This window comes from Dasypus novemcinctus, chromosome 20 (genome assembly GCF_030445035.2).
Source record: "Dasypus novemcinctus isolate mDasNov1 chromosome 20, mDasNov1.1.hap2, whole genome shotgun sequence".
In the NCBI taxonomy this organism is placed as follows: domain Eukaryota; kingdom Metazoa; phylum Chordata; class Mammalia; order Cingulata; family Dasypodidae; genus Dasypus; species Dasypus novemcinctus.
In genome coordinates this window covers 1,774,506-1,782,734 of record NC_080692.1, presented here as the reverse complement: position 1 = coordinate 1,782,734, position 8,229 = coordinate 1,774,506, and the positions used below count along the sequence as shown (strand labels likewise).

At 36.7% G+C, this 8,229-nt stretch overlaps 1 pseudogene; it reads right to left on the bottom strand.

Moving 5' to 3' along the window:
• Positions 1-4,346: 4,346 nt before the first annotated feature.
• On the bottom strand, positions 4,347-6,158 carry LOC101418429 (keratinocyte-associated transmembrane protein 2 pseudogene; annotated as a pseudogene).
• Positions 6,159-8,229: the final 2,071 nt, after the last annotated feature.

Below are 8,229 nucleotides of genomic sequence, written 5' to 3'. Positions count from 1 at the left end.
TAAGCTGGCACAAAAGGGGGGGAATGATGTAGGCTCTGGGTGGGTGCTGTTCATCTCTTTGTAGATAAGCTGAGCTGTCTGTTTCCTGAGCTGTGTGTTTGGGACAGGGAGAACTGCAGCCCTGCCCTTGGTAACCATGACAACAACTCCAGTCCTGGTAAACAGTTTAGCAATGCAAACTCTATAAATGTTAAATACTCAGGGAAAATGCAAACCAAATGTGCTAAAAGCTTATCTAGAATGTTTGAAGTCCATGCTAAAAGCTTTCTTAGGATGTGGAAGATATATGTTAATTCAAGCTTATTGAAACAAAGAACTATTTGGCCCTTCCTCTGTGTAAAAAGAACTCAAAAATCTTTTCTGGGACTCAGATTTTTAATGAGAAGCTCTGAGCATGGCTGGGCATAAATAAATCTTTTTTTTCCTTCCCAAAATTATTCCCGAGTCCTGGCCTTTCTAAACGGAAATAATTGAACCTCTCTTGACTTCTGCAACAGAACTATGTCCTACTATGGGCTGAAGACCTCACACACAGAGACCACCTCCTAGGGAGGGGGAAGACAGGGCAGTATATCATGGCCCTGACATGCACATGTTATGCGTATATGAACAGAAAACCATGACCTGGACAAAAGTGCAACGCCTAGTTCTGTGACAAAATCTTTCAGGCTCTCTGGTAGTGAAGACAGGAGAACAGCACCTCCATAATTCTGACCAGTTTCCTCTGTTTTTTTTTTTAAGATTTATTTATTTATTTATTTATTTCTCTCCCCTCCCCCCCCCCCAGGTTGTCTGTTCTCTGTGTTTATTTTGCTGCATCTTCTTCTTTGTCTGCTTCTGTTGTTGTCAGCGACATGGGAATCTGTGTTTCTTTTTTTGTTGTGTCATCTTGTTGTGTCAGCTCTCCATGTGGGCAGCGCCATTCCTGGGCAGGCTGCACTTTCTTTCATGCTGGGTGGCTCTCCTTATGGGGTATACTCCTTGCACGTGGGGCTCCCCTATGCAGGGGACACCCCTGTGTTGCATGGCACTCCTCGCACGCATCAGCACTGTACATAGGCCAGCTCCACATGGGTCAAGGAGGTCTGCAGTTTGAACCGCAGACCTCCCATGTGGTAAATGGATGCCATAACCACTGGGCCAAGTCTGCTTCCCTCCTCTGTTTTTATTATGATTTTGGTAGTTCCAATTATTAAGTCATCTGATCCTCCTTTGATTTGCAGTTGAAACTCTTAAAGAGTCTGTGCATATTTCAAAAGAACATCATGATTTTTAAGCATCAATCATGCATGAGTTACATTTTAAAAATCTTCCCCTCCCTGAAGTTTGTAACCTGAACACATTATTACAAGGTTCTGGTGGGGGTTGCATGTGAAGTGGGAGATGCTCCATTAGCTCTGCAGTAAGTTGGGCAGTCAGATTTTCTCTTTATCTCTCCCACCACAATGATTTCCCTGGTTTTGAGTCTGCACTCAGGAGATTTAAGGAGCAGTGGTGGGATGCTCTGGGTGTTCTAGGTGAGACTGGGTGTGCTCAGGAGGTATCTCCACATGTCTGGGTGAAGACAGTGGGTCCCAGTGACCTTGAATCAAGGTAAGACTCATTCCCTCTGAGTGAAGCTCAGGGCATCTGACAATATTTATTTGGGGAATTCTGCCCAGTGAATGTCATAATTTAAGAAAGAAAAATTCTTGTAAGATATAAACTCTTGTACTTGAGGATTCATTAACTGGGCCCAAACTAGCACCATGTGATATTAATGAGTAAAAAAATTCCTGTCTTTTTTGGACAACATGTTCACAGTAAGTGAAAGTTCTTACAGACTATACAAACATTTAAAAAATTGAGAATTCAACTGCTGAAGTCCCAAACTGCAAATATTATGCTATGATATTTGCCTACAGCCCTCCCTTCCCATATAGAATAAACTCACTTGTGCCTTCCAGAGACATCACACTGGCCCAGCTCACCCACACCTACATGATCTCCTTCCCTTTCTGAAGACAGAGGAAGGAAGGAGAGGAGGCTTTTGTGAGCAGTAACCCCCAAAAGGCAGAGAGAGAAAAAGAGAGGGGGAAAGCCTATATAGTAAGAATCCTATGCCATTTAAACCTATGGGTCTGAGTGGTCTTTGTGTCTTCACTGCCTTCTGTTCTCTCAAATCTGCGCTTGCTCATTCACAAATTCTACATCACAGTCTTCCCTTCTTCATCAGCTAGAACCTATATTCTCCAGAGCATTTCTCAAATAGCCAGTTGCTCTCTTCTTACTCTCATCTTTGTGTCCCTTTCCCACAAGTGAGATCTCACATATTAATTTCTTCATTCATTAATATTTAATTTAAGGTTCATTCACTGAACACAAATATTTACCTATAAAATGAGTAAAATAAAAATAACTGCCTACATCATAAGGTTGTGCCATCACACAGTTGCATAATGCATGAAAAGATGCACTGTCCAATAGGCTAGGAACACAGCTTCCTCTCAGTGAATATAATCTACTATGGTTATTGATAAATGAACAATCCTTTTGTTTGTTTTTTGATAAGAATTCTTTTTCTATTTTCTCTCCTATCTGATCAGTGCAATACACATGAAAGTTAATTATTTTGGAATGTTTTCTGGATATTCACAAAACAGCATCACCGAGTTTTTTTTTTAATATCTTTGATATTTATTTTTCTAAACTTTTATTCAAAATATTAAATAATACGATTTCAGATATGAAAAGCACTGCAATAAGACAGTTCAGATGAATTTCCCTTCCTTATTAAGACAACCAAATGCCCACCTGGGAGAAATTTTAGCCTCCAGATCTACTTTTTCTATATCTATACAAAATGCATGCCAACAAACTCACCCTGGGGTTTGTGAGTAGGTGTTTAGAGTATGGTATATGTTATGTTCTCTAAAAAGTTGTACAGTGGCAGTTGTAGTTAACCATGACTCAAATGTATTTACATACTGATAATTATTTATGATAGAAAAATAAATTAAAATGAAATACAGTAAAGTATTTCTAGTCACTGACAAAAAGCAAAGAAAATTAAACAACAGGGATGAAAAGGATCAGTGTACATATATATCCTTTAGGTATACATACAATGTAATTCAGGTTGAATTTTAATTTGAAGGGCCTAAAGACAGTTTTATGTAAGTGATAATGGCCTCTAAGATTAATTCATATAAATTAATTTATATAAATTCATATAATTCATATAAATTAATTCATATAAATTAATAAATAAAAGTGAACAATTTGATATAATTTTAGACTTTACCCCTTGCTTGAAAACTTGGAGGAACCATTGCTACAATCAGTTGCTAGCTAAAAGCAAATGTATGTGTATTTAATATTTTACGCCCATTTCTATCTTTAAATTTGATTCAGTAATTCAAACCAAAAAAAAAAGCTATCTCAAATAGCATTTTATCTATGGCAACTTCAAATTGCACAGTCTCTATTTCCAGAATTTCTAAATGCTTTAATGTGTTACCTAAAATGATGATCAGTTGGAGCAATATCATTATCTTGAATTATGTTTAAATTACCCAAATATCCTGAGCAGGTTTCTTGAAAGAAAAAAAAGTTACTTAAATCAAAGCATTAGCACATATATCCTTTTACATTACAGTTTGGGTGCACAAAGAAATGTATGCTGTAAACATGGTATTTGGATCAAACACCAGATATTTGAGAATTTAGGTACAAGCTTGAGATCTTTTAAAAGTAGCCTTATTAAAACTTCCAGAAGAAGTATGATAAAGAAGTCTAAAACAAAAATTATTAACTTATGTTTAGCTCCACATTGTGAACCCCTAATTGAATTCAGCTCTTGAAGCATAGGTGAAAAATTATATATTCCTTTTTATGATATTTAATTTCTAAAGGACAAAAGCAAAATAAAGAGAGACCTACCTCTCATTTAGTATCAATTACTTATGGCAAACATCTGCACAATATCATATAAAAAGTCAAGCAAGGGAACAGATGTGGTTCAGGAAGTTGGGTGCCTGCCTCCCACATGGGAGGTCCTGGATTTAGTTCCAGGATGACAACAGTGACAGAAAATAGTGAGCAGACAATAAGCAGACACTGAGAAAAAACAAGTAGACAACTATCAAGACAATGAGAAAACAAGCAGACAATGTGCAAAAAAAAGAGCAGGGGATATATGTGGCTCAAGCAGTTGGGCCCCCACCTCCCACATGGGCAGTTCCAGGTGTGTCCTAAAAGAATAAATGAGCAGACAACAAGCAATTATCAATGAGTGAATAGATGAGGGAGCCATCTTGGGGTACGGAGTCAAACAGATATAATTACATAATGACCAAAGTCAGATCACAGTATTTCAAGAAATATAATCATTGATTATCTTCATAGAAGGTATTGCTTCATTAACATTCTGGTCTAGATGATATTCCACTGCTTTAGAACAAAGACCACCCGGCCATTTCCTGCTTTGAATTGAAAGTAGCATCTTCCTTTTGTTGTGAAATATGATTTCAACCACAGCAATAAAAAAGCAAAAATAATTCAAAGGAAAAAAAGAAATGACTGTCTTCCTCTTCCATATTTGAGAATGGAGTCATAATAAATTTTGTTCACTGTTCCATTTTCATGTAACCCTGGTTTTCTTTCAAGTCTTCATCAGACTCATCAGCTCTGGGGCTGGTGGTCCAATCAGAGTCTGGTTTTCCATAATGTCCATTATCCCGAGTGTCTTTTGCTGTGGATGGAGTGAGCATGAGGAGACCCTCCTCCTCTATGCTAGGATCTGCATTGATATCAGCTTCCTCTTGGGACAGAAAAGAAGCAGGGGAGGGAACAGGGGCCACAGATGCTGCTCCACTTTTTCTCTGTACAATTCATAAGAGGCAGAGTGCTACTGACCTGGGAAATATAAAGTTTGGTTTGACCTTCATGTATCAAAGCTCTCATATTTTGAATAGAATCATCTGGATTGAGAACAGTTTTGTTCAGTGAATCAGGATGTAAGAGAACACTGGATGGCATAGCAGACACAAGCAGGAGCTCTACCATCAGCAGCTGAGCCAAACCCCAGAGACCTGGGTCCTGGGTCCAAGCAGGAGCTTCATTTTCATAACCCCTCTCATCAGTTTTGATAATTTCCCAAGTGGTGTCTATCAGTGTTTTCAGTTGTCTATCATCATCTCTAAGAGATGATTTTCCTTTCCAACAGAAGCTAATTTATTTTTATTGTCTTAAGTCTTTAGATCAAATTAATGGATAGTGGTTCTAGCAAGCATCTGCTTTATGATTTTAATGAAAATTTTTCATTTTCCTGTGACAAAGACCCCCAAGGGAGTTAATTTGTTGAGGCAATTCTTGTTGATTGTTCGATTACTTCTTTGGGTATGAATCTATTCTACCTTATTTTGAATCAAATATGGTTAATTATAAATTCTCCAAAAGAAATTAGCAGCTTTTAGATGTTCTAAATTGGTCAATGAAACAGACTTGAATCTCACAAAATGGAAATATATGAGATAAGATATTATAGGATCAACTTGTACCATTGTAGATAAATATAAAAACACAAGACTTTATTAATTTTTTCACTTCCAATGAAAGCCAATTACTGTTGGCATGGTCTGTTTTTTGATTATTTATTCTTGCTTTGTCCCTGCCCTGCCAGGTATCTCATCCACATGGAATCAGAAAATCAAACAAGAGTTTCAGAATATCTGTTTTGGGGATTTTCAGTGAAGTCAGAGATTTAACTCATTCTCCATTGTCTGTTCCTGGCCCTGTACCTGGTCACCTTCACTGGAACCTGCTCATCATCCTGACTATCATCTCAGACTCCCACCTCCACACACTCATGCTCATTTTTCCTCTCCAATCAGCCCTTTGTTGACTTCAGGTTCCCCACCATATCATCCCAAAAATGCTGGTAAACACATCCATATTCATAAAATTTATCATGTATGTAGTCTGCCTCATGAAGATATTCTTTTTCATTGTTTGTGGATCCCTGGTGGGCTTAATCCTGGGAGAATGGTCTATGACCACTTTGTGGCCATCTGTCATACCCTGCAATACACGATCATCATGAACCCCAGCTCTGTGCCCTGGGGTTTTGGGTGCTGGTGTCTCACTATCTTGATGGCCTTCTGAACAAACTTGCCCATCTTGAGGCTCTTCTGAACAAGCTTAGAAATTATACATTTTTTTGTGACATTCCTGAAATACATAAGCTCATCTGTTTTGACTCCCTTATAAATAACCTATGTCAGTACTCTGTGATTAAAGCTATAGGTGTTTTTCCTTTCATTGGGATCCTCTTCATCTATTCTCAGATTGACTACTTCATTCTGAGAATTTCATCAGCCACAAAGCCTTTTCCACTTTTGAGTCTCTCCTGTGAGTTGTCTCCTTGTTCTATGGCACAGGCATTGGTGTCTACTTGAGTTTTGCAGGAATTGCATCTTCTAGGAAAATTCTTCCAGTACAATATTCTCTAGCAATAGTGAAATCAGGTACCTTGTCTTGTTCCAAATGTGAAGAGGAACACTTTCACTCTCTCAGCATTGAATATTTAAATGCCAGTGTTTATATATATATATATATATATATATATATATACATATATATATAATATATATACATATATATATAAAATACATATATACATATATGTATACATATATGTATACATATATATATAAAAAAAGAATATATATACATATATATATGTATATATATTCTTTTTTTTTCATGTTGAGTAAGATATCTTGTAATCTTATTTTTCTGAGTGTTTTTAACATGAAAAGGATTTTAATTCTGTCAAATTCATTTTCTACATCATAAATGATTTTCATGTGATTTTTCCCTTCACTATATTAGTGCGATTTATTACATTGATTGAATTTTTTGGATACCCTTGCAAACTGAGGTAAATCTCCCTTGGTCATGGTGGATAATTCTTTTAATATTCTGATGGATTTGATAGGCTAGTTATTTGGTGAGGGTTTTTGCATCAATATACATAAGGGAAATTGTCCTTGGTTTACTCTCTTTGTTACATCTTTGAGTGGATATAATAAAACAAAAAAATCACATGTTTCACCAATAGCAAATAGTGGAAGGATTTTCTTTTAGTCATTTATAGATTACTCAAGAAGAAAATTTAGGTTTTCTTAAGAAGAAATCTATAGAGCATGTGTGGCTACCAATGAGGGAGAACAGACTAGAGTGTCAAGCCCTCAGCATTGTTGTATCTATGAATCTTGTCTTTCAAGCATTAAAGCTTGGTTGTCACTTTGGGCCCTGACAGGAGGGGGAGAGAGGATAGAATAGATGAAAGAGGGAGTAACTGGGGAGCAATGGAAATGTTCCATAAGATTGTGCAATGAGGATATAAGCCACATTAAATTTCACCAAAAATTTATAAAACTATACAGTCTAAAATATAAACCATAATGTAAGCCATAATGGAACCATTGTTGGTAGCTATGTTTCAATATCTGTACATCAGCAGTAGCAAATATAGGATCCATATGAAAAAGATCATTGCTGGGGAAGTGAGAAAAGTATTTGATGTTGGGTATATTTGAGTTCCTTATATTGTATATGTACCTTTACTGTGATCTAAAACTTTTTAGAAGACAAAATTAAAAATAAAAAATTGGATGTACACACTGAGGAAGGAATGAAGGAGATTGCCTTGCCACTGTATATGCAGGGCAAAACCTATTACTGTGACAAAAATCAAAATATTAAAAACAAAGGTTTATGATATTTTTCATTTTTTAATAACCCAATTTATTTTTTATTTTATTTTATTTTTTATTATTACGTAGTCTATTTCTAATCTTTAAACTTGTTGATATGATTTCATTTACCTCCCAATTGAATTTGGCAATATATTAGTTTTCATTTTTAAATAAGTTTTGGATCACAGAGGAGTTCACCTATAGCTGGGGAGGAGCACTGGTATGGGGTGTCATTGATGGAGGATGCATGAGTGGGAGGAGTTCTTCAGGGCATGCATATAGATATGTTCAGCTGTTCATTGGGTATTGCCATAGTGGATAGAGTTACACATGACAACTGCAGGAGTTGAGATCCCATCCTGGGGAGTTCTTCACATTTCTCAATGGAATAGCAAAAATCCCCCAAGTGCAAGGACCAAGAACAGGGAAGAAGGATGTCCCAATGATGAGCCCTTGATAGTAATGACTATGCCTATGAGCTTGTGTA